The sequence below is a fragment of the Macaca fascicularis genome, chromosome 18 (assembly GCF_037993035.2).
Source record: "Macaca fascicularis isolate 582-1 chromosome 18, T2T-MFA8v1.1".
NCBI lineage: Eukaryota > Metazoa > Chordata > Mammalia > Primates > Cercopithecidae > Macaca > Macaca fascicularis.
The window spans coordinates 59839144-59850341 of NC_088392.1; positions in this window are offsets into that span (position 1 = coordinate 59839144).

Here is an 11198-nt window from a genome sequence, read left to right on the forward strand (position 1 = left end):
ATCTGTGTCTATCTATCTATCTATCTATCTATCTATCTATCTATCTATCTATCTATCATCTCCAAATGATCCTACAATTGATACTTACACAAAAAGGTTTCATCATATTTTCTTGGAAAGTTACCGTTAAGTCTTCTGTAGACACATAATAAATACTAATAAATACAATGTGTTTGAATTGTGCACCTTCTAATCCCACCTTTGGAAAGATTCTATACATTTCTGAGTTAGACAGAAAAAGAGAGAGGGTTTGAGCTACAATTAAGCTGATAAGGATAGAGACAAAGGCATTATTATTCACCTCTACAGTTCATTTGTCAAACTATGAAAATGTTTAAGGTCCTGCCTCAATTCTAATAATTTATTTTTATTGATTAAATTATAGGTGTTATTATGCAAAGAACTTTAGACAGGTCAAATGTCTAAATTAATACATCAGTTCATTTAAATGTCAAAAGGAAACCTTAAATCATAGGGTTGTCTATTTAAGACATAATTGAAAAAAAAATGGACAGCTTATCAAAGAAGATTCTAAATGAATTCAAATGAAAACCTGGTGAATCCACAGCATCCTAATATGCTATTCACAAATTAACATATATGTAATTTATAAAATACGAACCATAAAACTCAGTGATAGTTATTTGCCCAATTCTACAGAATTGTTTGAAAAATATTGGACATTTTTTCAGTAAAGTTTAAATAAATAACATGGTTTTACAATTAATGGGAAATAATCCAATTCTCTTTTGACTTTTAAGTAATTGAAAATTAACTTGTAAACAGATATTCCAGTGAAACTAGGATCATTTTGTTATAAAAAAATTGAACTTGTCTGCCTGACCAATATTTTTTTCCAGAAAGGAATCTATGCAACATGTGAGCTGGAAAGTTGCAATTGCAATGTAATGATGTCTATTAGAGTAATTTATAGGTGAGAAAATGGGTTGCTATATAAATTCTGTCACAGATATCTGTTATACATATCAGTAAAATGTTAATAAAAAGTTTTATTTTTTATTTCTTGAGTCTTTTTAGAGTCTTCTGTTTTCCTTAAAAACAGAAACGTGTATTTCTTATTCTGGACACTTTGCAAAGTTAATAATTTGATTATTTGTAACAGTTTAATACAAATTTTATATATATGGTAAAAACTGTGACATGCCATATTGACTCCATTTTCAAAATAGAGCCCCTGCTGGCGCCAAGGGAAAAATGGCATTATATGTTCTATTTCCAGAATGTATAATGCCACCTATACATTCTATTGTATTCTATAATGCAATTCTCTTGTATATATTGTGTATATATAGTATATATTGTATATATATTATATATAGTATATAATACAATTCTATTGTATTCTATAATGTACATTCTATTGTATTCTATGCCACTATACATTCTATTTCCAGAATGTACCCACTACGGTGAAAAAATGCACCACCCATTCATCTTCACCTCAACTTTTTTTTTTTTTTTTTTTTTTTTGGCAAATAGCACACATTAGCATTACACGGGTAGCTTTAAAACATGACTATCCTCCAAGCTTCACCCCTAGATATTTTAATAGTTTTGTGATGGTATCAAAGAAGCAGTATTTTTGTAAGCTTGTAGGATGATTATACTGTGCAATTGGGTTTAATAACTGGATACAAGAAAAGTGGATAATTTCCAGCTGCTATTTTTGCATTTACCAGAGTTCACTGATATACATTCATTTTTAATGTTGTAATTGACAGAAATATTATTTCTCTTCTTACTTTTTGGAATATGTGTTTGAGCATTTAAGACTTAACCTTTCATTGCTCCAATATCAAATGTACTGTAAGATTTACAAAGGGAAAGTAAGCAACATAAAGTCACAAATATCCATATAATGATTTTATAGAAAATTAACATTTTAACATTTGTCATTTTAGTTTTTTTTTTTTCAAGGTAGTAAACCACTTGTGTTTAACAGATAACTACCACCATTTAAGAAAAATGTAAGAAATAATACAGTTACAAATGTTAGAATTTGTAATTTTTTTTTTAATGAAAGAAGACAAATTAGAAAGCCACTGACTTACATTCCTTTTTTTTTTTTTTTTCCTATTAACACAGACATGACAAGTACTTTGTCTTTTGGCCTCATTTTATAGCATGGGTTGTAATCTCAGCACTTCAAAGAAAGAAATCAATCCCAGATTCCACAAATTCTAGATCAGGTCAGGCATACAAAATTAGAGTATCCAAAGTGGAACATACTTTGGAAAATAAAAATGTAGGTAAACACCTCCTTTCCCTAATAGAAATATTGACACATTGAAAGGATAGTCACTGATTTTTAATGAAATATGTATTTGGAACATTACATTTTAAAATTTAAGCAATAAAATTTATTAAATTCTAAAATGGCTTTCTTAGAAAGATTTAAAAAGTCTTTCTCTTGGACTTCATAAGGATACAGCCTTCAGAACCATGTTAGACTCATTTTTAACTTCCATTGATCTTACGTTTTCAAGTAAGCATATTGTCAAAAACTTAAAATCAGTGAAGATGTTACCTGCCTAAAGAGCCCAGGTCTAATAGAGACGGATAGGTAAAAAGACTGTAATAAGAAAATACCATCTGACAGCCTTACAAGAACTTAACAGAGAGTATAAGGAAGTCCCAGGAACTTGTTATATATATTTTGCCTAGCAATTGGACTGGCATTAGTGTGTTCTTTTTTTGTTTTATTTTGTTTCACTCCATAATAAAATAATATTGGAAAGCCACTTAAATTAAAACATTAAACATTCAAAATTGTTTTCCAAAATATAAACTTTTTAGCCCTTGTGTTTTAAGATATTAGATAATAAAATATTATTAAAATTATCATTAGTATCATATTTTACTATATGAAAAAGTTTGCATGGCCAAATATCATATTTAAATAAGGCTTATAATGCCTCATAAATTGTTACTTTTAATGTGTTATCAATTTGAGTGATCTTTTATAATCTATTGGTATATAAGTTCCTCTGTGGAATCTTAGTGTTGAATTATGGATAATTGTTGCCATTTTTAAAAATAGGTATGTTATTACTAAATCTATTTCCAGAGAATGGATTATTTCAAAATTGGTTACATGTATACATTATTCTAATTGTGTTCACATTAAAGTCAAAAGCTAATTTCTGGTCAATTCCATTTAACAGGAAAAAAGAACAAATTAGAAACATGCAAATAAGCCATTTGGATCGTAAATATACATTAGTGTAGACAGGTTTGTAAAAGCTCGGGAGATAACTTCTGCTTCGGCATGGACACCTCCAAACTGTATTTTCTCTTTCAATCTTGGATACGGCATAATGAGATAAAAGAAGGTGAACTAATATAGCTAATATACACAAGTGGTGGAAAAACTTTGCATGACTATTCTAGAAGGCAAAATGCCTCTTGAAAAAATACTGCTAACACATTGTATACCTAAAAGAGTTACACCTTCATTATTTATCTTCTTTGAAGGTCATTCACCTTTTTTTTTTTTTTGTAAAATTAGCTTAAGTCTGTGTTTTAAACATGTTAATTTTCTTTTTACTTTCCTACCTCACTCATTCCTAATAAATGATTCTAAATTCATTTGTAGTACCTTTCTTAGTGAAGACATTTCTTCTTTCTTTAGACTATAAGACAGCGTACGTGCACCATACCATTCATCCTCACACACTTTCCACATAAGAAGTTACATGATGATGCCTGGCTTACCATAAATGTTCAAATTACCCATATTAAATATGTTTTGGACAACACTATACCATTTAATTTCTCCTACTCTAAAATTCTCTCATTCTCCAGGTATTCCTTTGTCTACTCACTAGATAATAGGCTATTTCTGGATTACTTGTATCTTCCTATAAAAGTTAAAACCTCTAAATGAAGAGCAGCATACTCATTAAATATTTTCATATATTTATGAGCATTTTAAAACTATGTACAAAGTATAAAGTTTATTAATATATTACTGACATATTAGACTATGATAAGAAATTAACTACTTCCTCGAGGCAGTACCATGTGAATGACAGTGACAAGACTTGCCAAAAGAAAATGGACACTTACTTCTAATATTTCCCCAATGCCAAATACAACAAAGCAAGCCGACAAAAATATTTCTGTCTCAAAGACATGTATTTCTCTTGCCACTTTATACAGAAATGGGCACTCATCTCATTGTTGTAAACATTGTCTTATCATTTAAAAAATTAATTGCCAAAACTGATATCAATGGAGACAGCAGAATGATTTCCCGTAAGTAGATAGGAAAGTAATGTTGCTGGACAAAAAAAAAAAAAAAAGAACGAGCGAGCGAGAAACATCGTGGGATTATGTTCTGTTCTGATACCTTCTAGGTATGTGGCTTCAGAATGTTACTGAGCCTCACTGAAAATTGACAAAGTAATATCTCAAGTTTTGTGTAAATTAACTGAGACAGGATATGAGAAGAATGTATCATATAGCTTATGCTCAATAAATGGCAACTACTCCTGATTATAATGAAAGAATATTGAAACGTAAGAAAAGATCAATAGACACATATATTAACAAGAATGTCTTTAACAACTATATGTACCATGCTAACATGGGAACAAATAATAAATTTCATGAACATACACATTTTAATTGAGATTAGAAAGGATTTTCAAATTTAAGGATTAAGAATGTGAATGCCTTAATGACAATTTTAAAAATCTTTCCATGTATTTTCCTAATGCAATCTAAACTTGGAAGAAATTTATGCCTGGTTTGATTTTGATAATTTTATCTAGGCTAATTGATTGCCTATTAGTTATCCTACGTGTCTTATATATGTCATAAGGTGCTAAAACTGCATGTCTTGTTCCTCTATTTTTCTGTGTTTTAACTTAATGATTTAGGCCACAGCCAAGGAATAATTTTTTTCAGATTTTCCTTTCATTGAAGTATAAATAAAGTGTCCACTGTTTTTATAGCTTAAAAGTCATAAATGGCAGTGCACACACAATTTACATCAGAGTTGGTGCTCAGTTTCATTAGAACCTTTGAAAAAGGAATTCCATAGTTTAGCAAACTCCACAGGTGATTCATATATTCTTATCTCTCATCTTCTCCAATTAAGCGGATACACTGACAATCACAGCTTTACTGAGTTACTACATGAGCGAATATGGAACAGAAGTAATCAGTTTTCTGTTTTAAACAAATAGTGTGTGAGAGAGAGTGCATATGAGAGAGCAAGAGATGGAGAGAGAATGAGGACACTCAGAATGTAGTATAGTTACACCAATATCTTATCAGCTATGACATTTTCATTTTTCCCTATCAATTTAACACAAGAACAATTTGTTTAAGTGCATGGGAAATTTCATATTAAATCATTACATGACTTAATTTATATGAGTTTGGAATGATCATAACAAGAATATGGATGTTTTAAGGTTTAAATAATTAAGTTATATTGCTAAAATTGTTGTTTCAAAGGACTTCAATCATAAAACACAAATGTGCAATAAAAACTAAATAAACAAATTCAGTGATGTTAACATTACATTCAGGATTGGGAAGTTGGACCCTAGAGTGTTAGCGGAATTGATATCTAGTTCTTCAAAACTAAGCTTTTAGTCTCTTGGAATTAGAACAAACTGAGTGAAAAACGCATTGCCATTTTTTTTTTTTTTTTGTCTCTGAAAACCCAACATGAGCTCGTTTTTTCTTAGGCATGAAAGTGAGGAAAATGTTCACCTACTGGAGACTGGGGCTTTCTGATGTCAGATCACTCCACATGACACCACATTATGTGTAGAACATAATGTGAGAGTTCAAAAAGACAACCTTAAATACCATGAAGTCTTATTGTTTACTTTATGCAACATTGCTCAATGAAAGTTACTTTAATTGTAGTTTGTATGCATTAACACTGTTCTAAAAGAAAAAAATCTTTCTGTAACATGTTCCTCCAAGATATAATATTTTTAATTTTCTCCATCAAAATGTGAATGTTCTATATTCTCTCTGACTATTAATACTTTGTTGTCATTAAGTGAATATTGAATATATTATGTACCACTTCTATTAAAACTAAGGAGCTAAAAATGTTTCATGTACAAATTTTCCAAGTTGCTTTCGGTGAGGCATGCTAGTGATACAATCATCCCCGATGGCCAAAATAAAAACAATTCATCTGGAAGAATTAATACAGAGGGAAAAGAGAAGATGCCCCAAGACTCGAATTAGACTCTCAATTCACTATAATTCCGGTACTAGAAATGAACTACTGTTGAGAAGCTATGTCTATCCCCATGACAACGTCTGTTTCTTCAGACACTAGAATCACTTATTATTCGTTCTCTATGAGGGGCAACCATTTGCTGAACAATAAAGGGAAATTACTCCTTCCCTGCCTGCTATCATCAACACTTTATATATGCATAACAATATTTTGAAAAACATCACAATTTTCTGACAAAAATTTGTCAGAGAGTTGTTTTGCTCTGCCCTTAGATCTTTACTATATTACTCACAAATCTAGCAGAGAATTTCCCTTCAGGAAAGCATTTTGGACTCTAAGCAAGCAAAGCGATTATGTATCACTTCATTCATATATGTTTCATGGACATGGACCTTGTCCTGTAAACACGTTTGTGTCCCTGTTTTTCTTGCCCTTTATTGCTGCATGGCTCTTGATAGCAGGAATCATAGCTATTTCCAACAAGTTCTTCCAGAGGGCTTGCACAGAGTAGCTGCTGAATGAATAAATGCGTGAGTAAAAATACAAGAAAACATATGTGTGTTTACCCCAAAGTCCAAACTTTAAAAATAATTTACAATAGATTATTGCCTATTATTATCAATCTTACCCCATATTATTAAACTAATTCCAAAATACAATAATTTTATTTACTTTTCCCTATTGTTCATCTTCATTGAGAATAGAAGAGCTACAATAATACTTTCAACAAGTATTTGCCAATTCTATATAATTGTATGTCTCATGGCAGTAGGAAATGAGAGAATGACATAGTGTTTATGAAGGTATGTAATGTATCTATAACTTTGCTGGATATCTTACATGTTCTTAATATATCAGAAAAACATTAAAATCATAAATCATAAAACAAAATAAAGCATAAAACAAAATATAAAAACATTAAAATATTAAATCATTAAATATTAAACATAAAAATAAAATCATCATCATAATAAATCACAATAAATCAATCATAATAAATGGTGCTGGGAGAACTGGCTAGCCATATGTAGAAAGCTGAAACTGGATCCTTTTCTTACACCCTATACAAAAATTAACTCAAGATGGATTAACAACTTAAATGTAAGACCAAACACCATAAAAACCCTAGAAGAAAACCTAGGCAATACAATTCAGGACATAGGCATGGGCGAAGTCTTCATGACTAAAACACCAAAAGCAATGACAACAAAAGCCAAAATAGTCAAATGGGATCTAATTAAACTAAAGAGGTTCTGTGCAGCAAAAGAAAGTATTATCAGAGTGAACAGGCAACCTACAGAATGGGAGAAAATTTTTGCAATCTACACATCTGACAAAGGGCTAATATCCAGAATCTACAAAGAACTTAAACAAATTTACAAGAAAAAATCAAACAATCCCATCAAAAAGTGGGCAAAGGATATGAACAGACACTTCTCAAAAGAAGACATTTATGCAGCCAGCAGACGTATGAAAAAATGCTCATCATCACTGGTCATCACAGAAACGCAAATCAAAACCACAATGAGATACCATCTCACACCACTTAGAATGGCAATCATTAAAAAGTCAGGAAACAACAGATGCTGGAGAGGATGTGGAGAAATAGAAATGCTTTTACACTGTTGGTGGGAGTGTAAATTAGTTCAACCATTGTGGAAGACAGTCTGACAATTCCCCAAGGATCTAGAACTAGAAGTACCATATGACCCAGGCATCACATTACTGGGTATATATCCAAAGGATTATAAATCATGCTACTATAAAGACACATACACACGTATATTTATTGTGGCACTATTCACAATAGCAAAGACTTGGAACCAACCCAAATGTCCATCAATGATAGACTGGATTAAAGAAAATGTGGCACATAGACACCATGGAAAACTTTGCAGCCACAAAAAAGGATGAGTTCATGTCCTTTGCAGGGACATGGATAAAACTGGAAACCATCATTCTAAGCAAACTATCACAAGGATAGAAGACCAAACACCACATGTTCTCACTCATAGGTGGTAGTTGAACAATGAGAACATATGGACACAGGATGGGGAATATCACACACCAGGGCCTGTCGGGGGGTGGTGGGCTGGGGGAAGGACAGCATTAGGAGAAATACCTAATGTAAATGAAGAGTTGATGGGTGCAGCAAACCAACATGGCACATGTATACCTATGTAACAAACCTGCACGTTGTGCACATGTGCCCTAGAAGTTAAAGTATAATAATAATAATAAATGCTCTATCAAAAAAATCAATAAATTAATGAATATTTATTTTACAAAATGAATTTGATGAAAAAAGTTTGCATAGCTTTTTTTAATATATGATGTGATTTTTAAAGAGTTCAATTTTTAAAAGGCAGAAAAATACAATAATTTTTTGTAAACATGTTTTAAAGATATCCTATACTGTTTATTGCATATATGGATTTTGGTTAGAATTAGGAAATATTTATATAGTTCTCAAAATCTTTGGTTGGAATTAAACAAAATCTCTCCAACTGTATTCCTTTCTATCTGTGTCCTTAAATTTTGTGAATAGAAATGGATTTATTTCAAATTTTATATTCATTAATAATTGATTATATAAATAATCTGTGGAAATTTAATGAAATTGACTGTTATATATTTTAAAATTGAATAAAATTTTCATCTCATTGATCATCTAAATAGCCAAAATTACAATGACTATTCACAGAGTCATAAAAGAGACATTATTTTTTTTCTGATGAAAACAAGATGACTAAGATAGCAAAAGTTGATTCTGAAAAAATTAGAAACATTAAAATAAGATTAATAAAAAGATGCTAGTGTCTCCACATACTATTATTTTTATAAATGCACAGGTGGCATGTGTGAATAGTAAAAACTTCCAAAATACTAGTAACTTCTGTTAAAATGAAAAAATTAGTTATAATAAATTATTCTATTTATATTCTATTATTATTTGATGACATTATTGCTATTTTTTATTAATGGCAGTGTTTTAAAAATACACAAAGATATAGTTTATACAGGAAAGAAGGTAATATGGTAAAAATGAGGAAGAAGATTCTACCTAGCATTAGTATTCCAAATCGACAGACCTTGAACCCTTTCCTGTAAATGGCTAACTCTCTAATGTAAACAACTTTATCCCTGACTCTGCAACACTGACATCTGAAAGTATGATAATCACATGGGGAAAGTTATTGTTTTATCCATGAATAGAATCACTGTAATCTTGGTAACCTAGTGATTTTTTTCTCCTTTAAATATCTACTGGGTCATTCAGTCAAGAAAACCTTTATTTTTCTCAAAAAAATTCATGTATATTTTTCATGTATATTTGCATATATACATATATGTATATAAGGTTACATACAACATACATATGCATATGTATATATATCCATGGAAGATATTTCGAAAGAAATCATGGTTTTCTAGAATGTAGCATCAAATTTCAGTGAAAAATTTAATATATGGCGTATTTGCCACCAAAATAGCTTAGAATTACAAAGGTCCTTGATGGCATATTGTGTCCTAGTGCCTACTCAATATATGTATAAAATAATCACAGTGTCAGATGAGATTTCAGTATGTTCCTATAAATTATTTTTCTTCACTAAAGGAGAGTCCTGGCAAAGTTGGTCAACAAGATGCCCTGTGTTTTAATTCCCTGTAGCTGTGTAACAACCATACCAATAAGTAAGGATTTATGATAGCAATAGTTTATTACTTCTAATAATTAGGTGAGTTGGCTGGACTCAGCTGAACAATTTTGCTCCATGGGGAGGTGATTTGGGTCACTCAAATGCTGAGCTGGACTAAAACAAAATCTAAACAGACTTCCACCCACACGATTGGAGCCTTGTTATAAATATCTGGGAGGGTACAGCACTGCAATCTCTACCTGTGTTTTCTGCATATAGATAGCTTGGGTTCCTTAAATGGAGACTGTAATGCAAGAGAACAAGCCCAGTTTGCAAGTGTTTATCAGATTTCTATTCGTGTAATGCTTACGATTGTTAAATTGTCTAAAGAAAGCCACATAACTAAACCTAAAGTTAATGCATAAAGGTACCATATAAAGCATAAATATCAGGGGAATGGTTCACTGTAAACAAATAGTGTTAACAGTTACAACAGTTTACTTTCACTGATGTGTTACTACCTCCGTTGGTCAGTCAGTCAAAACCCATTAATTGTGTCTCCATGCTTAGGAGCACCTTTGTCTCTGAACCATTGCTTCTAAAATAGTGTCTGCAAAAGGCAATCCAACTATAAGAAAAATTGGTCTTCTGAGTCTCTTTTTTAAACCTTCTCATGTATAAGAACCCTAGAAAATTTGTTATTCCAACACTTTAAAGTAATAATATAATTTTTTTTTTAACAATATAAGGGAAGAACTATAAAACCAGACAGCACAGGCTAAAATCCCAACTGCCATTTCCCAGCTATGTGACCTTGGGCAATTCATTTGAAATATCTCCATACAGTGATTTCCTCTTTCATAAAAATCTAATTTATTATTTGGAAAATCTGAGTTAGCATACATGTGATTAAAATAATACTTGGCAACTAGCTTCGGTGATGATGAAAATGAGTATGGGGATGATGATGAAGATGATGATGAAGACAATGTTTTGGATGATAATGTACATAAACACATACTGAGACTTCCTCTCTCCTGATCAAAACTGCTGACAATGATTGGAAAATTTCCCATCCATTTTCAAATTTTACCATCTTTAGTATCATATAAATCTATGCATATGAATTTCAAAGTGAAACTAATTTTTCACATCCTTATTTGCTTAATTTACCAAATACTTAATTGGCATAGAATTTCTGCAATGTAGCAGCCTGCCGTATCCCTTCCTTAAACATAAATGGTAATATTTTTCTACTGAACATAGTTTGCTTTCAGCTCTGGTAAAAACAAGAAATTTAAATGTGAACTTCTCAAGGGATT